Here is a 27766-nt window from a genome sequence, read left to right on the forward strand (position 1 = left end):
TTTTGGTTAAGTGTTCTAAGAGCATATTGGCCGAGTCATTTCTAACAGTTTAGAATAATACAGGTTTCGTGGATTAAGGAGATAATGACATCTTCAGTGGAAAGGAGAAAGCTCCTTTGGAGAAATAATTTCCTTTTGGTGTTAAAATAAGATGTACCATATTTAGAAATTACAGAAGTATGTGAAGAATGAAAAAACAACTTATTCGTATTCTTACCAGCTATCAAATTAAGCAAATATAGGGCATTATTATTATTATTATTTTGGTCGTGGGGCTTGAACTCAAGGCAAGGTGCTGTCCCTGAGCTCTTTTGCTTAAGGTTAGCACTCTACCACTTTGAGCCACAGCACTACTTCTGGTTTTTGAGTGATTAATTGGAGATAAGAGCCTCATGGGGACTTTTCTGCCCAGGCTGGCTTCGAACCACAATCCTCAGCTCTCAGCCTCCTGTGTAGCTAGGATTACAGGAGTGAGCCACAGCACACAGATAGGATATTATTAATATTTCAATATATTTTCTTCTGGGCTCTTTTTCCTTTAGTTCTGTCATATTCTTTTGATAGTTGCTTTATCATCACTTTTTATCTTGTTTTTCTTATTTTACTTTTTTTTTTTTGTTGCCACTCCTGGGGCTTGAACTCAGGGCCTGAGCACTGCCCCTGGCTTCTTTTTATTCAAGGCTAGCACTTGGCGACTTGAGCCATAGCGCCACTTCTGGCTTTTTCTATATATGTGGTTCTAAGGAATCAAACCCAGGGCTTCATGTATACGAGACGAGCACTTTACCACTAGGCCATATTCCTAGCCCTTATTTTACATTTTGTTGTAAATATTTTTCATGTCATAATTTTTTCATAACTAATTACTCATAGCTACGATATATTCTGATCTTCTCAGTTATTTGCCTGAATATTTCTCTGTTCCAGAGAAATGTTTACAGCTTTCTGGCAGCATGCCTATGAACATTGAGTGTCTTTATCAGAATTTAAAATGCCTGTAAGCCGTGATACTCAGGAGGCTGAGATCTGAGGATCACAGTTCTAAGCCAGACAGCCTGGGATAGAAAGTCTGTAAGACTTTTATCTCCAATAAACTACCAGAAAAAGCTGGAAGTGGTGCTGTGGCTCAAGTAGTAGAATGCTAGCCTTGAGCAAAAGCTCAGTGACAGTGCGCAGGCCTAGAGTTCAAGCCCCAGGACTGCAAAAAAAAAAAAAGTGCAAGTTACTGAGTTCAAGCTCTGCTAACAGCACACACACACACACACACACACGCACACACACACACACAACCACAAAACAAATGAAAACTTTCAAAAAACAAAAAGAATAAGATTAGGACTAGCTAATTGTGGGAAATGAAGAGGAAAATATTTTTAAATGACAAAATTAAAGTTTTTTGATTTAAAATGATACATCTAGTGAAGGTTGTAAACGTTGAGAGAGAAATTATTTGCTGAATGAAGAGACTGTTTTTAGACACAGAGTTTGAAATGACAGATACCCAAAAGGAAGTATGTTATAGGGAGCTTGGAGTTCATATGGGAAACAAGGACCTGCAATATGTACTAAAGTTCAACTGGACAACAGTATCAGTTTATCTAGGGAAGATGAGAGGGCTTGAGCTTGAAGCCTGGGAAATGCTTGTTGTGGTAAAATAAAGGAGGCAAAAAAAAATGGCTTAAAGAGAATAAATGAATGGGGCAAGAGAATCTAAAGATAATGAGGCTGAGGAAAGTTGATTATGTATATTAATTTAGCTTATTATTGCTGATTGTCGATTTTGTTAGAAAGTCTTTTCCCCCCTTTGGTATTAACAGTTTAAAAAGCATTTACCTGTCATTATTTCATTACCTGTCTTGGAGGCTAAGGATTAGAGTGATGTTTGCATTACAAGTCTCACAGTATCACTTAACCTTCAATGTAAGCTTTGTGTTCTCTTATCAAAAAAAGTTTTTACATCTGTTGCCAGATTTTTAAGCATTCAGCTTTTATTAATTTCAAGAGCGTTGCCACCAGCCAAGAGTGAAGGTCAGATAGCTATATCTAGTCTCCTAGTGGCCATAAGGGTCATTTGTGTTGACCACACAGTCCTATTTTTCTTTGCTGTGGATGTTCCCAAATGAATTTTCAGACTGAGAATTTTCTTTTTTCCAGTTGTGGGGTTTAAACTCAGGGCCTGAGCACTGCCCTTGAGCCTTTTTGTGCTCAAGATTAGCATTCTACCACTTGCCCATAGTGCCACTTCCAGCTTTTTCTGAATGGTTTATTGGACATAAAAGTCTAATAGATTTTCCTGTCCATGCTAGCTTCAAACCTCTATCCTCAGATCTCAGACTCCTAAGTATCTAGGATTATAGGCATGAGCCACCAGTGCCTGGCATTATTTTTAAAATTGTTATTACAGAGGTGATGTACACAGGGGTTACAGTTAAATAAGAGTACATTTCTTTTTGGACAATGTCACCCCCTCCCTCCATTCTCACCCATAAGTTGTATAGTACATTTTCAACATAGTGTCTTGTGAGTACTACTGCTGCATTTGTTCACCTCGAGTTTTTTTTTTTCTTTACTATAATCCTAAAATCTCAGCTTCCTGAGTAGCTAGGATAACAGGAGTGAGCCACTAGCGCCTAGCAAAGTGTAGCCCAGGCTGGTCTTGAACTTGTGATTCTCCTACTTTATTCTTCTGGTTGCTTTCTGGCTTCCACCATGGCCAGCTGTGCCATCATAAATACTATGTATGTCGATGAGATCGTGAAATGTGTGTGTGTGTGTGTGTGTGTGTGTGTGTGAGAGAGAGAGAGAGAGAGAGAGAGAGAGAGAGAGAGATTTTTGTTTATTTATTGTTTAGATATCAAGGCTTGAATTCAGCCCTTGAGCAAGTCTTACTTGCACACTGCTGATGGACATGCCATCATTTGAGTCATATCTCCAGCCCTGTTTTTTGCTGGTTAATAGGAGATGAGTTTCTTGTGCTTTTCTGCCTGGGCTGGCTTTGAACAATGATTCTCCACATCTTGATCTCCTGAGTAGCTAGGATTACAAGTGTGAGCCTCTTCTCCTCTTGCCCCATGATATAGGAAAAAAAATTAGCATGCATTAATTTTTTTTATTACTTTTTTATTTTTTTTTTTATTAATTGGACATAAATTTTTTTTACAAGGTGTTGTGCAAAGAGGGTGCAGTTACATAGTAGGGCAGTGTGTACATTTCTTATGATATCTTACGACCTGTTTAAATATGTAGTATTCCATTGTGTATAAGTACCATATTTTTTGGATCCATTCGTCTGTGGAGGGGCATCTGGGTTGTTTCCATATTTTAGCTATTGTGAATTGTGCCGCGATAAACATGGAAGTACAAATGCCTTTTTGATATCTTGGATTTTGCTGTTTAGGATAGATGCCTAGGAGTGGTATGGCTGGGTCATAGGGTAGGTCTATATTGAGCTTTTTGAGAAACCTCCATACTGTTCTCCAAAGTGGTTGTGCTAATTTAGCATGCATTAATTTTACAAGGGGATTTCATTGTGAGATTTCAGTTCATGCATGCAATGTATCCTGATCATATCAGACTCATCCTCCTTCCCTCTTTCTTAAAACCATTTCAGCAGGTTTCCTTGTTCTGTTTTTTTTTTTCCTTCAGATAAACTATTTTGACCTTGTTTATCCTCATTTACCTTTTCCCTTTCCTTTCCCAGCTGGTACCCATACTTTTAGCCGAGCTTGTTTTACCTTTCTGTCATTCATTTAAAAAAAGTGTTTATTGTTCTAGGTGGTTTTACTATAGTATCTTAGTCAAATGTCTATGTTTACTTTTTTGTTAGTTACAAATATATTAAATTTACAAATAAATTTCTCTATTAATTTAGAAATAATACTTTCTTACTTTTTGTTGTTGTTGTTGCCAGTCCTGGGGCATGGACTCAGGGCCTGAGCACTGTCCCTGGCTTCTTTTTGCTCAAGGCTAGCACTCTGCCACTTGAGCCACAGCACCACTTCTGGCTTTTTTCTATATATGTGGTGCTGAGCAATTGAACCCAAGGCTTCATGTATACGAAGCGAGCACTTTACCACTAGGCCATATTCCCAACCCCTTACTTTTGTTTTATGGTACAAGTTATTCAGACTTTTTAAAAAAAAAACTTTGTGGGAGGTGGAACCCAACTTCTCCACCATTGTGTTACATACATTCCCCCCTTCCCAAGCCCTATTCAGCCTTGAATCAGATGGCTTTCCAGAGCATTAAGTTTAAGGTAAACCATGCAGCTTGTACAGAGAGAGTATGTGCAGTTGGCATATGCTAGAGATACAGCATTTCTTAAATCCGTCCATACGTGAGACTGATAATTCATTTTGAACTCAGGACCTTGTGCTTACCAAATTAGTATTGATTAATTCGATTTCAATGTTATCCAGTTCTTTCAGCTTTGAGCAATACCAGTTGCTTAGAACTTCATTGAGCCATGCATGTTTTCCACCTATACTTGAACCAAATTCAATATTGCATATCTTTATAGTCAAATAGCTTTCATAATGTGTTTAAAATGAAATTTCCAGTGTGCCTTTGGGTCATATATCTTTCAGACGTTGTTTATTGTTTTTTACTTTTAATATTTTGGTAGTAATGGGGTTTGAATTTGGGTCCTAGGCTTACTAGGCAGGTGTAAGACTGAGGTACACTTTTTTTGCACTGGTTATGTTTTAGATAGAATCTCCCTTTTTGCCTCCAACAAAGCTCCTGGACTGTGACCTACCTATTTTAGACCTTGCATTGAGCGGGAATGACAGGCATGTACCTCCATACCTAGCTTTTATATTGAGATGGAATCTTGCAGACATTTCTCCTTTGGCTGGCTTGGAACTGTGATTTGCTCAATCTGAGCTTCCCATGCAGATGCTATGATAGGTCCATGCCATTATGTTCAGCTATTGGTTGAAAAGAGATTTTATATGCCTTGGCTGGTAAGAAGCTAGGATTAAGTAGCTGGTGTCCAGCTTAGATAAGTTATTGATGTAAATATTCTTCAGCATTATAATTTTTAAGTCATGGTATTAGAATGTGGAGCATAAAATTATAGGGACAAGAGGGAACATGTGGATGATATTGTTGAATGCTGGGGATGTTGTAACACATAGCACTGTCATTCACCTTAGCTGAACATACAGTGTGGTTGTCTGTGTCCTCTATGCCCTGCAATTTGGTAGATTGGCTGTGGGTGCTGGACAGGTTTAATAGATTGGGTGGAAGAAAAGGATATAGACTAACAACCAGATTCATTGTGATTTAGTGGTCTTTGAAATGACTAGTGTGCTTGAAGAGGAATCATTCTAGGACTGATAAAGAAGGCAAAGGTTCTAACCCTCAGAGCTTATTTTAAACACTCTTGTTGGGAGGAAAAAAACCTTGTATTCTCTTTCTCAGAAGCACAAATTTAATTGTAATACAGTAAAGATGTAAACTTTGCTTGAAAACTAAACTCTGCTTGAAAGACATTCTTGGATTTTAATCCTTATTAGGGTTTGTGGATGTTTTCTTTGGTTATTATGTACTCTTAACTGCTCCTAGCATCCTGGATACAAAGGTTGATTACATTGTTAATGCTGTTAGCCTGCCTGTTCTTGGTAGTCACTTGAATAGAGAGTCTTACCTTGCTGGTTAATTTCTAAAATTGGTACTTTGGGGGATTGTGTGGATGGGTTATGATATATTTTATCCTTTCAAAAGAAAAGATGTTACTCGATGTTAGTTATAGAGTTACTATAAACTTGAATATATTTTTCTTTTTCTTTTTGTCATGGAGCTTGAACTCAGGGTCTGGGTGCTGTCACTGAGCTTTTGTTGTTGTTGTTGGTCATGGAACTTGAACTCTTGGCCTAAGCACTGTCTCTGAGCTCTTCAGCTCAAGGCTAGTAGTGCTCTACCACTTTGAGCCACAGCACCACTTCTGGTTTTCTGGTGGTTAATTGGAGATAAGAATCTGTGGACTTTCCTGCCCGGGCAGGCTTTGAACTGCAGTCCTCAGATCTCAGCCTCCTTGAGTAGCTACAGGCATAAGCCACCAGCCCCTGGCTCTTCTGAAATGTCAAATATCAAGTTTCACATGTTCCATCTTAATACAAGTTATAAGTAACAACATTTTAACATTAACATTTACTCTGTGTTGGGTGGCATCTACTAACCAGTTAATAATTTATTATGTTTACGTTTCTTTTTTTTTTTTTTTTTTTTTTTTTTTTTGCCAGTCCTGGGGCTTGGACTCAGGGCCTGAGCACTGTCCCTGGCTTCTTTTTGCTCAAGGCTAGCACTCTGCCACTTGAGCCACAGCGATGTTTACGTTTCTTAACCTTAAATTGGGTTTTAAAAATGTTTCTGGCTGTTTAGAATCAATTTATCTTTTTTTTTTTTTTTTTGCCAGTCCTGGGCCTTGGACTCAGGGCCTGAGCACTGTCCCTGGCTTCTTTTTGCTCAAGGATAGCACTCTGCCACTTGAGCCACAGGGCCACTTCTGGCTGTTTTCTATATTTGGTGCTGGGGAATCAAATCCAGGGCTTCATGTATACGAGGCAAGCACTCTTGCCACTAGGCCATATTTCCAGCCTTAGAATCAATTTACCTTAGAATCAATTTATCTTAGAAACAGGTTTTAGGGTGTTTTTTTTTTTTTGTTTTTGTACTGAACTCAGCACCTTGTGCTTTTGCTTTGCTCTTGGCTCAAAACTGGCACTCTACTAGTTCAATCCTCTGTTTTTGTCTTTTTGCTGGTTAGAGAAATGTCTCTTGGGTTTTTCTGCCTGGGCTGGCTTTGAATCAAGGGCCTCAGATTTCAGCCTTCTGAGTAGCTAGGAAGTTGTACACTTAAATGGATGAATTTCATTTGTGACTTATATCTAATTAAAGCTGTTACTGAAAATGCAGAAGCAGAATTCTAACATAATACTCAGTCTTATTTTTACAGATGAAAAACTGAGGCATAGAAATACTAAGCAGATCTTTTGTTTTGGCAGGGCTGGTAGGTTATAGAGCTGGAATTAAAAATACCAAGTCTAAGATACAACTGTGCTACATTGTCTGTTTCAAAGATAAGTAAGAGTCATACTTATGGAACTTTGAAGTTGGAAGTTATTTAGCAACTAATTTGACCCTTTCTTTCTTTTTTTTTTTGCTGTGTGTGCCAGTTCAGGGGCTTGAACTCAGGGCCCAAGCACTGTCCCTGGCTCCTTTTTGCTCAAGGCTAGCACTCTACCACTTGAGCCACAGTGTCACTTCTGGCCATTTTCTATATATGTGGTGCTGAGAAATCGAACCCAGGACTTCATGTATACTAGGCAAGCACTCAACCACTAGGCCATTTTCCAGCCCTGGAAGGGTTTTTTAAATGAAGTTTCCATCTGTCCTATTACGGATGAGAAGCTGAGAGGTTATTCTTATTCCAGGTCACATAGTTTCTTTTTTGAGGTGATATGCAGTGTCTGTACTTTTCTTCATTGTTAAGTTAGATGGCAAGGTGTTGGTCATATATGACAGTTGTACAGTGTGTGTGTGTGTGTGTGTGTGTGTGCGCATGCTTTCTCTCTAGTATTAGCTCTTTATTCCCATGTATAGCATTACTGTGAATGTGTTGGCTTTAAATAACAAAAATTGATCATCACTATTTTTGAAGGGTTAAGAATTTGGAAGCCACTTAGTAGGATTCTTCTGGCTCATGGCGGTAGACATTTGGAAACTTGGAAGAGGCTTGAGAATCTGCTTCCAAACTTTTGGCAGAAGGCCTTGCTTTGCAACAAGGGTCCTTGAGTGTCCTCATATCAGCTGAGGTAGTGATCCCAGAGGGAGCCAGAAGGAGGCAGCAGTGGTTTTTATAATCCACCCAGTATTTCTGTCACTTCAGTCACATTTTGTCAGAAAGAAATTACGTAGTACAACCCACACTAATGGGAGAATTTAAGTTCAGCTCTTTGAAAAGGCATAAGTCATTTGTAAACCCACTTTGAAACTACCTCATTGATAAAGTGTTATACTGAGGAGGAAAAGCAATAGGTGAGGACTTGGGTTCCAGACTGAGCTCTGCTGTTTGCTTCTCCAGGAGACTTTAGGAGTCAGATTTATCCTTGCTGACCTTCTGTTTCCTCCAGGAAAAATAGGGATCCTAAAACTGCACAATTTACTCAGGGTAATAAAGGTGATAGCAACTGGATAAAGCACATAAACTGAGATCTGTAAAATTGAAAGTGGTGCAGGCTTTGCTTGAATACATGTTTAATAGCTGTGTAATTTCAAGATGTTTAATCTGCTTGAGATTTAGTTTTCATGTTTGTAAAATGGGATCCATTGTAGTACCTACCTTATGGAGTTACTGTTAGATTTAAATAAGAATTCATTTGATATATTTAGCATATTGCCTGCACATATTGGGCAAAGCAGTACTTAATAATTAATACTTAATAGCTTATGACTGACTTTTTCTTGTTCATGTAATTCTGTTTTCTGTGTTCTAACTAGTACATGTTCTAACTAGTACATGTAACTTTTACATGGTTATTTATATAGAAAATATTAAAATACGCAAGTGATTTAATGTTATTACGGTCTCTAATTGCTTAATTGCTTCATAAGACTTTTAACACTTTTCATTTTACTTTTTTATTTTTATTTTTGTCAAAATTGTGAGGCATGAACCCTGGGCCTGGGCACTGTCTCTGAGCTCTACTACTTGAGCCACAGTGCCACTTCTGGTTGTTAATTGGAGATAAGAGTCTCATGGATGGCCTTTCCTGCCTGGGCTGGCTTTGGACTTCGATCCTCAGATCTCAGCCTCCTGAAGTAGTTAAGATTACAGGTGTGAGCCACCTGCGCTTGGCTTCATTTTACTTTTGTACTAAGGCTTTTTTTTTTTTAATCAGCTGTGGGACTTGATCTTAGGGCCTGTGCACTGTCCCTGAGCTTTTTTTGCTCAAGGCTAGTATTCTACCACTTTGAGTTACAATGCCACTAACAGTTTTCTGGTGGAAAAGAGTCTGTCTCGTGGACTTTCCTGCCCTGGCTTTGAGCCTGCTGGCTTTGAACCCCAATTTTCACATCTCAGTCTCCTAAGTAGCTAGGATTGCAGGCGTGAGCCATCAGTACCTGGCTAAGATTTTTTTTTTTTTAACACATATTACTGTACAAGTGATGTTTCATTGTGACATTTCCATACCTGCATACGGTGTACCCCCTCAACTTCACCTCCTCTATCACCCTCTCAGCAAGGTTCATTGTTTTATTTTCATATGTGCATATAATATACTTTGACCATATTTTCTTATTTGATCTTCATTCACTCTCTTCCCTCCTGCTGATACTCCCAACAGAGCCTGTTTTACTTTTCTGTCCTTTGCTTTTTCCTTAATGCATGTAAATGTATCTTAATAGAATAGTCCCCTTTTGCTCTATTTCTGTGCTTTTGTTCACAGGTTTCAGTGAGATTCTTTTTCTTTTCTTTTGCTAGTTAATTGGAGGTAAGAGTCTTACAGACTACCTTCTCCCTTCCCTTCCCCCCTTCTACCTCCTCCTCTCTCCTGGTTAATAGGTAATAAAAGTCTTGAGGATTTGTCTGCCTAGGCTGGCTTTGAACTTCATTCCTCAAATCTCAGCTTCCTGAGTAGCTAGGATCACTGCATGAACCCCACCTGGCTAGGACTTTTTTTTTTTTTAATTTTAAAGTAAGCCTTGATTTTTCAAGAACTCAGAAAACCTGATTCTGTTAAAACTTGAAATTGTGAAATGGAATCTGGCTTTTGTGTACCCCCAACCCCTTTTCCCTTTTTGTTGTGCCAGTCCTGGGGCTTGAAGTCAGGGCCTGATCTCTGTCTCTGAGTTTTTTGCTCAAGGCTAGTGCTTTGCCATTTGAGCCACAGCTTCACTTCCATTTTATTTTCTTTTTTTTGGGGGGGGGGGGAGAGAAGGAGGTAGCTAATTGGAGATAAGAGTCTCTTGGGCTTTCCTTTTCAGGCTGGCTTTGAATTGAATTGCAGTTCTCAGATCTCAGCCTCCCTGAGTAGATAGGATTACAGGTGTGAGCCCTGTTTTTGAGACACCATTTACAGATGTAGTCTAGGCTGGCTTGGAATTTGGCCCTCCATCTGGAAATCCTCCTGCTGTAGGGTCCTGATGTTGGGATTACAGGCATATATACTACCATGTCTGCTATTTGTGCTGTTTTGATATTATTAGAGATTTCATAGTTAATTGACTTTCACGTAATAATTTGAATGTTTTATGTGTGCCAAGCACAAGGCAAGGGAAACAAAGACTTGTTTTCTGCTTGGAGTTGTGTGATAATCAGTTACATGCAGAATTCTTCACTTTCCAGGAGAAGGAAATGATTACATAGGGTAGCGTAAAAAACAAATATAAGAGCTAGACAAGGCATCGGTGGCTGGGGCTGGGAATATGGCCTAGTGATAAGAGTGCTTGCTTGCCTCATATAAAAGAAGCCAGGGACAGTGCTCAGGCCCTGAGTCCAAGTCCCAAGACTGGCAAAACAAAAACAAAACAAAACAAAAAAACAGCATTGGTGGCTTACTCAAGGTTGTAATTCTAGCTACTCAGGAAAATGAGATCTAGGGATTACAGTTCAAAGCCAGCCCCAGTAGGAAAGTTCTTGAGGCTCTTATCTCTAGTTAAACTCATGGAAGCTGAGAGTAGAGACCTAGAGTGATAGCTTGAGCAAAAAAGCTCAGGGGCAGTGTCCAGACTCTGAGTTCAAGCCCTAAGACCATACACACAAATGACTTTTTTTTTTTGGCCAGTCCTGGGCCTTGGACTCAGGGCCTGAGCACAGTCCCTGGCTTCTTCCCGCTCAAGGCTAGCATTCTGCCACCTGAGCCACAGCGCCCCTTCTGGCCGTTTTCCATATATGTGGTGCTGGGGAATCGAACTGAGAGATTCATGTGTAGGAGGCAAGCACTCTTGCCACTAGGCCATATTCCCAGCCCATTTTTGTTTGTTTTTTGACCTTCATTAAAACTGTAAAAAGGGGGGCTGGGGATATAGCCTAGTGGCAAGAGTGCCTGCCTCGGATACACGAGGCCCTAGGTTCGATTCCCCAGCATCACATATGCAGAAAACGGCCAGAAGCGGCGCTGTGGCTCAAGTGGCAGAGTGCTAGCCTTGAGCAGGAAGAAGCCAGGGACAGTGCTCAGGCCCTGAGTCCAAGGCCCAGAACTGGCCAAAAAAAAAAAAAAAAACTGTAAAAAGGGGCTAGTATCCTAAGTTCTTATTCCAGTATTCTGGAAAACTGCCACATAGGAACATTTGAGTTTTAAATTAAAAAGAGTATATTTTCACGACATGAGTATTTCTAGATTCTCAACAAACTTGATATTTAAAAACAATCTCAATATAGCAATGAATTGTACATACATATATACACATATATGTATATATATACATAATACATACATATATATATAGCCAGTCCTGGGGCTTGAACTCAGGGCCTGAGCACTGTCCCTGAGCTTTTTGCTCAAGGCTAGCACTCTATCACTTGAGACACAGTGCTACTTCCAGCTTTTTCTGTGTATGTAGTACTGAGGAATTGAACCCAGGGCTTCATGCATGCTACCACTAAGCTACATTCCCAACCCATGTGTATATTTTTATGTCAGATTCTATTAAAGACTTCTCCAGTGAGAAGTCTACATAGTTTAGTAAAACATTACAAATAAAATGAGATCATGACTAAGATTTTTCTTTTTTTTGCCAGTCCTGTGGTTTGAACTCAGGGCCTGAGCACTGTCCCTGAGCTTTTTTGCTCAAGGCTAGCACTCTGCCACTTGAGCCACAGCACCACTTCTGGCCTTTTCTCTATATGTGGTGCTGAGGAATCGAACCCATGGCTTCATGTATAGGAGGCGAGCATTCTTGCCACTGGGCCATATTCCCAGCCCCCATTACTAAGATTTTTAAGAAGTATTAACATTAGTGAATAATACTATTTGATGTTAAATGACAATTCAGGTATGAATGTAACCACTAGGTGGCATCAAATGAGTATGCAATTTTATTTATTTATTTATTTATTTTTTGGTCCTGGGGCTTGAACTCAAGGCCTGAGAACTATTTCTGGCTTCTTTTTGCTCAAGGCTAGCACTGTACCTCTTGAGCCACAGCGCCTACTTTTGAATTGAACCCAGTGCTTCATGCATGATAGGTAAGCACTATACCACTAAGCCACATCCCCAGCCTCGTAATTTTATTTTTAGGGGAAAATTATTGCATTTAATCTTTTTTTAAGAAAATATTTTAATCATAAAAAGTCAAGTTTTTTTACTTCCATAAATAGATATTATATGTTTATGGATTACTATATGCTTTCTAATTTTTATTTTTGCTGTACTGAGAATTGAACCCAGGGCCTTGGGCTTGCCAGAATACATACTTTTTTTTTTTGCAGTGTATCTTTTAAATCGTTATTATAAAGTTGATGTACAGAGAGGTTACTGTTATATAAGTCACGTAATGAGTACATTTCTTTTTTGGACATTATCATTCCTTCCTTGGCTCTCTTCCCAGTTATTCCCTCTAGTTTCTACCCACAGATCATATAATTCATTTTCAACAGTGTCTAATGAGTACCACTGCTACATTTGTTCACCCTTTTGTCCTTCTATTTCTGTGCCTCCCTTACCCTCCCAAAGACAGATGAACAAGACAAAAACAAAACACAAAAACAGAAATAAACCTCTTGTTTCTATTTCCTGGAATTCATTTTGTTGTTTTTTTAATTGTTTAAAAAATTGTTACTGGGTTTACGTTACTACATACATTTCACAGTACACATTTTAACTTTCACAATGATGAAAATTATCATTCTACTCTACGTAGCTTACAAAGTCTATGAATTTTTTTTTTTTTTTTTTGGCCAGTCCTGGGCCTTGGACTCAGGGCCTGAGCACTGTCCCTGGCTTCTTCCCGCTCAAGGCTAGCACTCTGCCACTTGAACCACAGCGCCGCTTCTGGCCGTTTTCTGTATATGTGGTGCTGGGGAATCGAACCTAGGGCCTCGTTTATCCGAGGCAGGCACTCTTGCCACTAGGCTATATCCCCAGCCCAAAGTCTATGAATTTTAATAATGAAATCATTTCCTCCATTTTGGGTGATATGTACATTACTTTCCCTGGAGTTCATTTTGATAAATATTGTTTTATATGATCCAAGGCACATAGTCATTGTGCCCTTATGTTCTTTTCTTAACAGTATCCTCTTTTGGTCTCACTGTGTGTGAATGCCTAGACTCCTGTATAATTTATCATGTCCGGATCTATTTTTTTTAATTGTAAAGGTGATGTACAGAGGAGTTACAGTTACAAGTAAGGAAATGAGTACAATTCTTGTCAAACATTGTTACCCACTCCCTTGTCTTTTGGATCTTGAGTCTTGAGTTTTTCCCTGGCGCTTGCCTCAGACCTCAATCCTTTTACCTATGCAGTAGATTGGATTACAGATTTTGGCCTGGTATCAGGTTTTATCCTTACCGGATATGTGTAGTTTACTTTAAAGCTGTGATTGAATTTTGATGGTTGGATGATTGTTTCATTTTTAAAACTGAGTGGTAGTACAGTTATTTGGTTTATCACATGATGATTAAAATTATGGAATTGGGATTTTGGTGAGTCAATTATGTTGAGATTCTTTTTTTTTTTTTTTAAGGTGGGAGTGTCCAGACCTTAGAATTTATAAAAGTTCTGCAACTGATGTTAACATTGACCTAAATGATTTAACTGTACTTAAATTTATTTTTCTTTCTCTGGTTAATATGGGTTTTTTGTCAGTTAGAAGGTAGTTTTGATATTTTCTTCTTATTGGGCCATAATAATGATTTATTTATTTTTTTCAGTATTTACCATATACCTTATGCTGACCTTGATTGAATTTTCTGTCCTTTTACCTTTTGGAGGGATTAATGATGTGTGTGTTTCTTTTTTTGTAGTATGTTTTTCCCGCATTTTTATTGGCATCAATTAGTTGTACAAAGGAGGTTTCATTTTGACCTATCTATATTTTCAGACAATGAATCATTTTTTTGTAAGGCAGTGCATACATTTCTTTTTTTTTCTTATTTATTGTCAAAGTGATGTACAGAGAGGTTACACTTTCATACGTTAGGCATTGGATACATTTCTTGTACTGTTACCTCCTCCTTCATTCCCCCCTTCCCCTCCCTCTTTTCTTCTCCCCTCATGAGTTGTTCAGTTGGTTTACACCAAACAGTTTTGCAAGTATTGCTTGTTGTGTGCGATTGTACCCAGCCTATCATACAGTTTGTGAACTTGTTTTTTGGCCATTTTTTCCTATACATTTGTTTTCATACTAGGTTATGAAAGCCTTTGTGATCATATGGTTTGTCAAGACAGGTGTGGTCGAATATTTCTATAATTGCATACTTAGGAAGTAGAAGCAGGAGAATTTTGTGAGTCAAAAGCCAGCCTGGCATATGTAGTGAAGCCTTGTATCAATTAAACCCTAAACCCAGACAGGTTTACTAAAAGACCTGACATCTAATGTTAGCTCCCCTTTAGGATGGTGTGTGAACTTCTGTCTTGACATTTCTGTTTCTTGATTTGAGTCAGGTAGACAGTGTTCAAAGAAGCTTTACACACAGATTCTACAGGTTACTTTACCTATATTAAGTTCTGATACAATTAAGTTTTGAAATGTTCTCATGTGACACCTTGCTAAACAGCTGGAGAAGTGTGGTTTATATAAGTTTATACCTACATAGTTCAATACTTGCTTTCCAAAGGCATTAATGAATTAGTAATTAATATCCAACGAGCTCTTTAGTGGTGAAGTGAAATGCTTTGTCTTGATTTTGTTTTAAATGTCTTCATCAGTTTTGATCAATGACATATCCTTTAGTTATTAAATTAATGTTGAATGTTGCTCTCTTTTGTCCACTTGTTGGGATTTAGAAAAGTTTTGCTTTAATGGAATTGCACAGGAGTGATTAATGATGACTACGTTGACTTCCTAGTGCACTTTCTTCAGTGACAATGATGGATATTATACTAGGAATATTAGATTTATTGAGTATTCAGTGGTAACAGATGGGGAAATTCCAGGCATAGTGCCTAGTGGACATACTCCATAAATATTAGTAGCATTCCTTCCCATTCAGGGATGTGCCAGCCTTTCTTATGACTCATTGCACATTCATTAGCTAGTTTTTCAGTTGTGAATGGTCTTTTTTAAAGGAAAGATAGTTAAGATCTTTCTAAACATTTCTTCTGAGCATACTTGAATTAGCATATCATAAGGGCTTCCTTATGTGAGAGTTTAAGTGCTTTATGCTCAGGTCCATTATAGGAAAAATGCCAACAACATGTCTCCAAATCATACCTGTAGTGTTTTAAGGTGTAGTATCTCTTCACATTCTCTTGAATTAATGGCACACATTCTGTGTCTAGGGGACTACTGTTTTTAACATCCTGAATGATACAGTATTATACTTTTATTTGCATTGAGGTCGTCCTTGAAAAAGTAATAGAGTAATAGATTTGCAGAGTTGCAAATATGAAATAGGGAAAGATGGTATGGAGACTTTGTTTTGCAGTGTGAAATTTATGAAGAATTTATTTGCTGGCTTCAGTATTTACTTTAGCATGTGTTCATGCAAAGGTTTTCCTTCATTTCTGAATTTTGTTAAGGAAGTATTAGTATATGCTTTTTGATAGCATTTTTCCTCTTCTGACATTGAATTTCATTGTTTATGTAGCTATATATTCTGTTTCTTTTTATGGGTTTCCCCCCCTCCCCCCAGTCGTACCAGGGTTTGCACTTAGGGCCTCCTGCTTGTAGGGAAATGTTCTACCTACCACTTGGGCAATGCTCTACACCTTTTTGATTTTTAAAAAATATTTCAGCTCTATCTAGCCATATATCTATCTATTCATTCATTCCCATCCTGGGGCTTGAACTCAGAGCCTGAGCAGTGTCCCTGGCTGCTTTTTGCTCAAGGCTAGCACTCTGCCACTTGAGCCACAGTGCCACTTCTGGCTCTCTCTATATATGTGGTGCTGAGGAATCAAACGCAGGGCTTCATGTATGTGAGGCAAGCACTTTAACCACTAGGCCATATTCCCAGCCCTTTGATTTTTTTTTTTTTTTTTAGGTCTTGAGTTATTGTCTAGGGCTGACCTTAGATTATGATCCTCCTGACTGAGAATTTCTGAATAGAGGGTATTATAGGTGTGGAATATCACTGCCTGGCTTATTGTTTGAGGTAAGTTCTTGCTAACTTTTTGCTCAGGCTAACCTTGAACCACTGATACATATATATGTATGTATACACATATCTATATGTATACATATACACATAAACACACATATATGTTGGTCCTAGGGCTTGCACTCAGGGTCTGGTTGCTGTCCCTAAGCTTTTTTATTTCTCAAGGCTAGCACTTGAACCACAGCTCTACTTCTGTCTTTTTGATGGTTTGCCAGGAATAAGAGTCTCACAGACTTTTCTGCCCAGGCTGACATTGATCCACTATCCTTAGATCTCAGCCTCCTGAGTAGCTAGAATTACAGGCTGAACCACTGGTCCCCAGCTTAAATTAAATCACTGGCCTCCAACTTAAATTAAAAAGTTTCTGCATGGCAAAAGAAACAATTACTAGAACCTGAGACTACCCACAGAATGGGAGAAAATCTTCTGCAGGTATCCAATGGATAAAAGATTGATGCCTAGAAAAAATTAACTCAATAAAAACCCAAATTAATATCAGGCAAGAAAATCGAACAGTTCTCAGAAGAAGAAATACAAATGACTCATGTACATACATGAAGAAATGTTCAACATCCTTAGCCATTAAGGAAATAGCAAATCAAAACCACATTAAGTCAGTCATTGGTGGCTCACGCCTGTAATTCTAACTACTCAAGAGGCTGAGATCTGAGGATTGTGGTTCAAAGTGAGCCTGGGTAAGAAAGTCCATGAGATTCTATCTCCAGTTTACCACCAGAAAACTAGAAGTGGTGCTGTGGCTCAACATGGTAGAGCACTAGCCTTGAGCAAATGAGCTCAGGGACAGCACCCAAGCACTGAATTCAGGGCCCACAACCAACCAAAAAACCCAACCAAACAAAAAACACCAAGATTCCCTCTTACCCAGTCATAATGGCTATCATCAAGAAAATGAACAACAAAGTTGTGAGGATGTGTAGAGTGGGTCAGGTCTAGGAATGAGACTCTTTTCTACCCTTGGTGGGAACATAAAGTAATGCAACCACTCAGGAAATCAGTGTGATGGTGCCTCAAAAAAATCTAAAAGTAGATCTACCTTTTGATAGTGATTACAACACTCGGGCATTTATTCATCTGAGAGAATCTAAATCAATATACAAGAAATATATCGGCTGTATACCCAAATAGTGGAATCAACTCTGGTGCCTAACCACTGATAAATGGATACATAAAACATGGAACATATAGATACCATGGAATATTAGTTTGACATAGAGAAAAATGAAACTATCACTTGTATTAAAGTAGATGGAGCTGGAAATCATGATATTGAGCAAGATAAAGCCAAGCTCAAAAACCCAAATACTAGCTTGGTACCTGTGGTTTGTGCCTGTAATCCTAACTTCTCAGGAAGCTGAGATCTGAGGATTATAGTTTGAAATCAACCTGGGGCAGGAAAGTGTGAGATACTTGTCCCTAATTAACTACCAGAAAAAGCTAGAAGTGGAACTGCAGCTTAAATGGTAGAGCACTAGCTTTGAGCAGAAGAGCTCAGGGACAGCATTCAGGTCCTGAGTTCAAGCCCCAGGATGGCATAAAAAATAAAACAACAAAAAGAAAACCTAAATACTGTTTATGTGGGATATAAGGGATAGGGAAAGAGAATGATGGAGGATGAAAAAAACTGAAATACATTGAGTCTGTATAGGAGAATATCATAAGGAGTTTCACTGAAAATTGTTGAACAGTAGGTGGTGGAGAGATGGGGAAGGAGATATTTGTATTGTGAAATACCATGGTGACCTCCTTTGGTACAATTAGCATACACTGAAAAGAAGAAAAGTAAAACTGGCTCTGCTGGAGGGTGAGTGTCTGAAGAGAGAAGGATAAGTGGAGATGAATATGGGTATTTTTCTGTTCGATTACTTTATATGCATATATGAAAATAGAACCAAGGTAAATCAGGGTTAAATTTGTATAACATAAAATTAACAGTCTTGGCATCATATGTAGAAAACTAAAAGGCGGATCTCTGTTTGTCATCATGTACTAATATCAACTCAAAGTGGATCAAAGACCTCAACGTCTGACCTGAAGCTGAAATTACTGAAGGGGGAGTAGAAGAAACACTAGAACTAGGCATAGGCAGTAACTTCTTGAAGAGTCCCAGGGGGCACAGCAGATAGGACAGAGACTTGACAAATGGGATTATATGAAATTAAAAAGTTTCCGCACAGCAAAGGACATAGTTACTAAGATAGAAAGACAGCCAGTGAGTGGAGTGGGAGAACATCTTTACCAGCAATACACCAAAGGCCTAATATCCAAAATATCCAAAATATACAGGAGCTCATGAAACTAACCCCTCCCAAAGCTAATAAACTAATCACTAAATGGGAAAATGGAGCTAAGGAGAGACTTCTCAGAAGAAGAGTTAAGAATGGCAAAGAAACACATGAGAAAATGCTAATCATCCCTGACCATAAAGGAAATGCAAATCAAAACAACTTTGATATTCCATCTCCCCCTAGTTAGACTGGCCAACATTGTGAATTCCAACAACAACAAATGTTGGCAGGGATGTGGAGAAAAAGGAACTCTGTTGCACTTTTGGTAGGAATGTAAACTAGTACAAATACTCTGGACAGCAGTCTGGAGGTTCCTCAAAAGCTAGACATACATCTTCCCTAGGACCTAGTCATACTGTTCCTGGGCATTTACCCAGAACATCACAAGCCAATATACTATAAATGACACATCCATACTCATTGCTACATAATTTACAATAACCAAGTTGTGGAAAAAAGTTCATCAGATGCCCTACAATAAATCAGTAGATCAAAAAATATATGGTACCTATACACAATGAAATTTTACCTGGCCATTAGAAAGAATAATATGTCATTTGCAGGGAAATGGATGGATCTAGAACAAATCATGTTAAGAGAGGTAAGCCAAGCTCAGACATTAAACTGTACATGTTTTCTCTCATATGTGGAATAGATCTAATATACACTAGAATGTGATAAATTACATAGAATGCTAGACATTCACAAAGTAAGACCAAAGGAGGATATTCTTAGTTGACAAAAACACAGTTGCAATGCCTGTGTGCCTCTGATTTTTATAAAATAATACATTTATAAATGAATTCCAGGAAATAGAAGCAAGAGTTTTCTTTCCTTGTTTCTGTTTTTGCTTTTTTTTTTGTTGTTGTTCATTTGTCTTTGGGAAGGCAAGGGGGTAGACAAATGTAACAGTGATACTCAGTAGATACTATGTTGAAATGAACTATACAACTTATGGGTGGGGATGGGAGGGAAAAACTGGAAGAGAGCAAGGGAAAATAGTGACATTGTCCAAAAAGAAATGTACTTACTACTTGACTTAGATAACTGACACCCCGCTGTATATCACCTTTGCAATAACAGTAAAAAAGCAAAATATTAGAGATGATATGGCTTGATGGAGAGTTAGGTGCATATATAATAGAAGGACATTTGAATATTCAAGCAAACATGCACTGAAGTATAGTTACAGTATTTTAATAAAATGTACCATTAATATGCCCGCTAACTTATTCATTCAATAAATAATGAGACTTAATTGTAGGTTCAGTTACTGCTGTAATTATTTAATATTTTGAGGTACTGGCAATAGTTATGATTTGGAAATGTTTGTAATTTTTGGCTGTTGAATATTATTAGATCCTGCTAACACTACTGAGTTTTGTTGCCAACGTTCATAAATGCACACAAAATTTACCTAGAATAAATAATTGCTTAAAAAATTAACAGTCTTGGGCTGGGAATATGGCCTAGTGGAAGAATGCTTGCCTCGCATACATGAAGCCCTCAGCCCACATATAAAGAAAAAGCTGAAAGTGGCACTGTGACTTTAGTAGAGTGCTAGCCTTGAACAAAAAGCAGCCAGGGCCAGTGCTCCCGCCCTGAGTCCAAGCCCCAGGACTGGCAAACAAAAACAAAAAACCCCAAAACAATACACGCACACACACACACACACAACCAGTCTTATTTTGAAGAATTAATTCATTAACAGTACATTGGCTCTGTTGTACAATCACTACTTCTGTCTAGTTTCAAACATTTTATCACCTCAAAAGGAAATTGTCCCCTCGATGAAGCAGCTGATCCCTTTCCATATGCACTGTGGGAACCACACTCTGTATTTTGTCTTGCTTTGCATGCTTTGTGCTAATGGAATCATATAATACATGCCTCTCTGTGTCTAGCTTCTTTTCACTTAGCATGTTTCCAAGGTTTATCCATATAGCATAGGTTAGTATTTTGTTCTGTATAGCTGAAAAAAACTTCATTATATTTATGTTATTCATCTGTTGTTAGACATTTGGGTTGTATCTACTTTAGCAAAAATATTTATATTAAGTATATATAATGTTACTGTGAATATGCATGTCTTTGTATTTAAATAACAGTTTTCAATTTTGAGTAAATACATAGGAATGGAATTATATAACGGTATAAATATAATGAAGTTTTATTCAGTATAAACCCTGCATTTCTGTACTTTCAATACACGTTAAATACATGTACATATCCAGAAAACTGTCAAAAGGCCTGTTAAGGCATTGAACTTTAAAGAAAATATATATTAATGTGGTCAGTGAAAATACAGACATGTTTCTGTAGTGTAAGAGTAAATCTAGTGGGGCTAGGAATATGGCCTACTGGCAAGAATGCTCACCTCGCATACATGAAGCCCTAGGTTCGATTCCTCAGCACTACATATATAGAAAATGGCCAGAAGTGGCTCTGTGGCTCAAGTGGCAGAGTGCTAGCCTTGAGCAAAAAGCATCCAGGGACAGTGCTCAGGCCCTGAGTTCAAGCTCCAGGACTGGGGTGGGAGGAAGAGTAAATACAGTAATTAGGTGCCCTCTGTTAGAAGACATACAACATGGGGATAAGATTTATCAGGTAAGATTAAAAATAGTTATCTCAGAAGGACTTTAGGAGTGAGTTGAATGGTCAGTGGTTTAGTAAAATGAAAATTAGTATCATCAGAATCGTGAAGATGTAGCCCAAAATACCAGCACCTCTCTCTAATGCCTGAACTCAACTTCCTTTTTTTTTTTTTGGAAGGAATTTTACATTTTATTTTCATTTCTGCCTGAAGGGGAAAAAAAGCATTTACCAGTTTTCTTGCAACAATCTAGTTTCCAACAATGCAAGGAATTCTTGTCACTAATACAACCTTCATTAGAAGACAAAAGCTAAATAGCTTGGTCTTACAAAAATACGTTTGCATCATTTATGGTTTGTGAAAGTCTTTTGAGGCAGAGATGTAGAAGACCACAGAACACTGGATAATCCTTTTTAAAAATTTATTTATTAATTGAACACAAATTTTTTGACAAGGTGTTGTGCAAAAAGGGTACAGTTACATAGTAGGGCAGTGTGTACATTTCTTGTGATATCTTACACCCTGTTTTTCTTTCCCTTCCCTAGGTCAGGTAGACATATATACACAATGTATCAAGAACATATACAGTATGCACGTGGCCAAGCCCAAGAAAATTCGCCTAGGGCTTTAAATGTAATGTCGATATTAGACAATATGTTGACAGTAGTCTTATATGAACCTACATACCTAGCTTTTGGGCTATTGTATTCCACTGAGAGGTCAATTTTTGACCTTTATATGTTGAGTAGTTGTTTGGTTTTAGTTTCATACTGTTGGGTTGCTGCCCCAATCCTGTGGGCAGCAGTTTTTGGTTTCAGAACCTGGTCTCTACTGTCTCTCCGTCACCCTTTCTTAACAGTCATATATCAGGGAGATCATGCCCCTTTGTTTTCTGTGTTCTAGGCTTGTCTCGCTCAACATTATTTGTTCAAGTTCTGACCATTTCCCTGCGAATAACAATATTTCACCATTCCTAATCACTATGTAGTATTCCATTGTGTATAGGTACCATATTTTTTGGATCCATTCATCTGTGGAGGGGCATCTGGCTTGTTTCCATATTTTGGCTATTGTGAGTTGTGCCGCGATAAACATGGAAGTACAAATGTCTTTTTGATATTTTGGGGCCTGCTGTTTAGGATAGATGCCTAGGAGTGTTATGGCTGGGTCATAGGGTAGGTCTATATTGAGCTTTTTGAGAAACCTCCATACTGTTCTCCAAAGTGGTTGTACTAATTTGCACTCTCACCAACAATGGAGGAGGGTTCCTCTTTCCCCACACCCCCTCCAGCATTTGTTGTTTCCTGAGTTCAGAGTATAGGCCATTCTAACTGGGGTGAGGTGATATCTCAGGGTTGTTTTTATTTGCATTTCCTTTACTGCCAGGGATGTTGAACATTTCCTCATATGTTTCTTTGCCATTTTTATTTCTTCTCTTGTGAAGTCTCTCTTTAGCTCCTTTGCCCATTTAATAATTGGTTTATTGGACTTGGAGGGGCTTAGTTTTTTGAGTTCTCTGTAGATGACAGATATTAGGCCTTTGTCTGTTGCTGTGCTGGTAAAGATCCTTTCCCAAATGGTTGGCGGTCTTTCTAGTTTGGTGGCTATGTCCTTAGCTGTGCAGAAACTTTTTAATTTGTAGTAGTCCCGTTTGTCGAGTCTCTCCCCTATTTGTTGTGCCCCTGGGACTCGATTCAGGAAGTTCCTTCCTGTGCCTATAAGTTCTAGCGTCTTTCCTACTCTGTCCTTCAGTAGTTTCAAGGATTCAGGTCTGATATTGAGGTCCTTGATCCATTTTGAGTTGATCTTTTTTTTTTTTTTTTCAGGCAGGAAAGAAAGTTTATTACCGAACTGCTGGCCTGTGGCCAAGGTGATCCATGGCTGGAGAGAAGGGAGAGAGAGAGAGAGAGAGACCCCCACCCAGCCCTGCTTTATTTAGGGCAGGGGCAAGGGGTGTGGCCAGGTGGATTAGGAGGTGACCTCAGGGAAAGGGCAGGTAACTGCCTCCAGGTCTGCAGGTTACCCAGGTAACTGGGTGGAGACTTAATGAGGTGGGGGCATCTGCATGTAGCCCTCAGGGAGAGGACCTAACATTCCAGCCTTTTAATAGTAATGAAAAAGGACGAAGACTGTCTCTGGCTGCTTCCTGCTGGCAAGGGGCGTAGACATTAGGGGTAAAAGGCAGAAATGTGGCCTCTCCTGGAGAAGGCGAGCAGCAGGGTCCCTTGGTGGTAGATGCCAGTCCTTAAATGAAGCCTGGAAGAAGTCTCATGAGGCAGGGGCTGGACAAAAAAAAAAATTAAGGCAAAAGGAAAGGTTTAGGGCACAAAATTAAAAATTGGGTGACTTGGACAGTTCTTATACTCAGGCATGGACATTAGATGGACAACCTACTATCTCTTGATCCCCCGGCTCTGATTAATTTTGAAAGGGTGAGACAAAGTGACTCCATTTAGGATGTGATCATTTTCCTCTTACTCCACTCCATGATACTTGTTCCCGGAACTGGCTGAGTCCCAGTGGTCTAGGTGCTTTGTTGCTGGGATTGCTTGCCCCAGTTGGCATTCACAGGATTTGAACTAAGGGCCTGGGCACTGTCCCTGAGCACTTCTGCTCAAGGCTAGTACTCTACCACTTGAGCTCCACTTCCAGCATTTAGCTGGTAAGAGATAAGTCTCTTCAGCCATGCCTCCAGCCTGGCTCTTCGCTGATTAATTGGGAGATGGAGTTTGAGAGAGATTTTCAGCCCGGGCTGGCTTCAAACCGCAATCCAAGGCGTCTTTGTCACAAAAGCCCTTTTTTATTTCCAATTAAAACAACAAGGAGACCAAGGGGACTAGAGCTTACCTGTACCTTGTCAAGAATTGACCAAATACTTGCCAGAATTCTGCAATGACAAAACTCAGTAGATGTGATAAGTTTTAGCACAGATATATAGCTAGATGAACATATTAACAAATGACATTTACACAGACATACACACTGTGCACATAGGTTTTACAGCATGCAAAAATGAATTTCAGCAGTAGACTCTTTTGGAATTCCAATAGTAAATGACATTTTTTGTCCAATATTTTAGAACCACGTGGTTGGTTAGAAAAAACAATTTTGCTAGCAAACAACAATTTTCAGATTATAAAATGGAGAAACCATATTTTGATAAGCTCCAGTGGGATGCCATGTTGAGGGGGTTGGCAGGAGGACACAAACACACTAATAGAGAACACATGGCATGGCATAAAGGTGCCTGAGCTGATGCCTGTTAAACCCAATATTCACCATGTGGTAAATGCTAGAGAAAAGAACTTTAAGATATCTTTGCTGACAAAGCACATTGGTGGTCAAGCCTCAGTTTCGGAAGTCTGTGAAAAGAAGCAGCTTTGTGAGCAAGGCACACAAAGATGGTACGACTTGGGAATTTTATAAAGTAAGCAAGTAAGCAGGAAGATGAGAGAGAGAGAGGGAGAAAAAGGAAGAGAAAGAGAGGAAAAGAGAGAAAGAGAGCCTGAATATAAGTGACTTCTAACCACTTACCATTGCAGTGGCAAAAACTGTATCTGAGCGAGTATTTCGAGCAGGCCTCATTGCACTGTCAAGAGGCGTGCTAGCAGCTCAGGTGTGACTGTGATGCAAAACCCAAAAAGCACGGGAGGGAGGCGCCTGGTGAGTGGATGAGCTTACCCGGCAGAAGCGGCAGGCAGAAGCGGCGGACGGAGCGGCAGAGAACCCGAGCAGCAGCAATTTCACTCACCAGGGTAGACAAGTGGTGTGGAGGTGGAGGTGGATGTGGAGGCCAGCAATGGTATTAGTGAAAAGTGCCACGTGGCAACTCACAGCAGTTTGGTTCGCGGAAAAAGGGCCGTCAGGACTGGGGATACTCCCAGATAAAGAAGAAAAATAGATGGGAATTCCACCTGTCCTGACTCTTAAGCCCTTCCCGAGTCACAGCACCATATATGTTGGGTTTTTAAAGTAGGTAGCTGGTAAAGGAGAACGCCACGCGGTATTCAGGCAGGAGAGAAAGTTTATTACCGAACTGCTGGCCTGTGGCCAAGGTGATCCATGGCCGGAGAGAAGGGGGAGAGAGAGCTTGAGTTGATCTTGATGCATGGTGATAGGCTTGGGTCTGCTTTGAGTTTTCTGCATATGGCTGCCCAGTTCTCCAAGCACAAGTAGTTGAAGAGGCTATGTTTATTCCATTGTATGTCTTTAGCTCCTTTGTCGAATATCAGCTGACTGTAAGAGTGCGGTTTAATTTCTGAATCTTCAATTCTAATCCATTGGTCTTCCAATCTGTTTTTATACCAATACCAGGCTGTTTTTGTTATGATGGCCCTGTAGTAGAGCTTGAAGTCTGGTATTGTGATGCCTCCTGCACTGCTTTTTTTGCCTAGAATTGCTTTGGCTATTCTAGGTCTTTTGCTGTTCCATATGAATTTATGGATTGCTTTCTCTATTTCAGTGAAGAATGTGACTGGGATTTTGATAGGGATTGCATTGAATTTGTACAACAATTTGGGCAATATGGCCATTTTCACTATATTGATTCTGCCTACCCATGAGCATGGGAGATATTTCAATCTCCTTGTGTCTTCTTTGATTTCCTTTATTAGATTTTTATAGTTCTCATTAAATAGGTTCGTCACATCCTTGGTTAAGTTGATCCCTAGGTACTTCATTCTTTTTTTGGCTACTGTAAATGGAATTGTTTCCATAATATCCTTTTCTGTTTGTCCATTGCTGGTGTACAGAAAAGCTGCTGACTTTTGTGGATTGATTTTGTATCCTGCTACTTTGCCAAAAAGGTTTATTAGGTGTAGGAGTTTGAGGACTGAGTTTTTTGGGTCCTTCAGATATAAGATCATGTTGTCTGCAAATAGGGATAACTTGATTTCTTCCTTGCCGATGTGGATCCCTTTGATGTCCTCCTCTTGTCTTATTGCTATGGCTAGGGATTCCAGCACTATGTTGAAAAGAAGTGGGAGAGTGGGCATCCTTGTCTTATTCCTGAGTTTAGGGGCAATGATTTAAGTTTCTCTCCATTTAATATGATGTTAGCAGTTGGTCTGTTGTATATGGCTTTTATTGTTTTGAGGAATGTTCCATCTATTCCTGTTCTCTTCAGAGCTTTTAATAGGTATGGATGTTGTATTTTGTCAAAGGCTTTTTGGGCATCGACTGAGATAACAGTGTGATTCTTGATTTTAGTTCTGTTGATGTGGGGAATTACATTGATTGATTTACGGATGTTGAACCATCCTTGTGACTGTGGGATGAAGCCTACTTGGTCATGATGTATAATTTTCTTGATCAGTTTCTGGATCCTGTTAGCTAATATTTTATTGAGGAGCTTTGCGTCTGCGTTCACTAGTAATATTGGTCTGTAGTTCTCTATTTTTGTTGGGTCTTTGCCTGGTTTGGGAATGAGTATGATACTGGCTTCCTAGAATGAGTTTGGGATTTCTCCCTCTGTTTCTATTTCGCGGAAGAGTTTGAGGAGTATTGGTATTAGCTCCTCACTAAAGGTTTAGTAGAATTCGTTGGTGAATCCATCTTGGCCTGGGCTTTTCTTTGTTGGGAGGTTCTTGATTACCTCCTGTATCTCACTGTAAGTTATTGGTTTATTTAGTTGATTTATTTCTTCTTGGTTCAGTTTGGGCAGTTTGTACTTCTCTAAGAATTGATCCATTTCTATAATATTATTGTTTTTTACTGAGTAGAGGTTCTGGAAATAGCTCCTTATGATTGTTTGAATATTGTGTGTACTTGTTGTAATTTTTCCGGTGGAGTCCCTGATTTTACGTATATGAGTCTCTTCTCTTCTTTTTTTTGTAAGTCTTGTGAGGGGTCTGTCAATTTCATTTATTTTGTCAAAGAACCAGCTTTTAGTCTTATTTATTTGTTGAATGGTCTTTCTATTTTCAATGAGATTTATCTCTTCTTTAATCTTTGTGATCTGTCTCTTCTTAGTCATTTTAGATTCGGTCATTTCTTGTTTCTCCAGTTGTTTTAGTTTCATCGTGAGGTTATTCACCTGCTCTGCTTCCATTCTTTTAATGTGAGTGCTGAGGGCAATGATCTTGCCCCTCAGTACTGCCTTAGCTTTGTCCCATAGATTTCTTTGTGATGTATTTTCATTGTCATTGTGGCTTATGAATTCGTTGATTTCATCTTTAATTTGGTTTGTGGCCCAAGTGTTGGATAACAGTGTGGGGTTTAGCCTCCAAGAGTGTGTATAGCCTCTGTGGTAGCGTTGTTATTGAGGGTTACCTTTAATCCACTGTGGTCAGATATAATACATGGGATGACGTCAATACTTTTGTATTTGCTGAGGTTCATTGTGTTGGCTATGACATGGTCTATTTTGGAGTATGATCCATGGGCTGCTGAGAAGAAGGTGTATTGGGTCTCTGTAGGGTGGAAGATTCTGTATAGATCTGTCAGATCCATTTGGGATATGGTGTTACTTAGGTCCTCAGCTCCCTTGCTGATCCTCTGGGTGTTGGATCTATCTCTTGGAGAGAGTGGGGTATTAAAGTCGCTCACTATGATTGTGTTTGGGTCTATCTTGTTCTGTAGTTCTGTGAGAATTTGCTT

General features: G+C 39.1%; 1 protein-coding gene and 1 long non-coding RNA gene across 8 annotated transcripts in view; one reads left to right on the forward strand and one right to left on the reverse strand.

Moving 5' to 3' along the window:
• Srpk2 (SRSF protein kinase 2) overlaps positions 1 to 27766 on the forward strand; it is a 191658-nt gene that overhangs the window by 10011 nt on the left and 153881 nt on the right. The gene's annotated exons all lie outside the window — the stretch shown is intronic.
• On the reverse strand, positions 2667 to 17704 carry LOC125346910. Its single transcript, XR_007210063.1, has 3 exons — positions 17244 to 17704; positions 13887 to 13893; positions 2667 to 2676 (listed from the first exon to the last, which is right to left on the reverse strand). It is a non-coding gene; the product is annotated as an uncharacterized LOC125346910 (long non-coding RNA).

The sequence above is a fragment of the Perognathus longimembris genome, chromosome 2, assembly GCF_023159225.1.
Source record: "Perognathus longimembris pacificus isolate PPM17 chromosome 2, ASM2315922v1, whole genome shotgun sequence".
NCBI classification, from domain to species: Eukaryota; Metazoa; Chordata; class Mammalia; order Rodentia; family Heteromyidae; genus Perognathus; species Perognathus longimembris.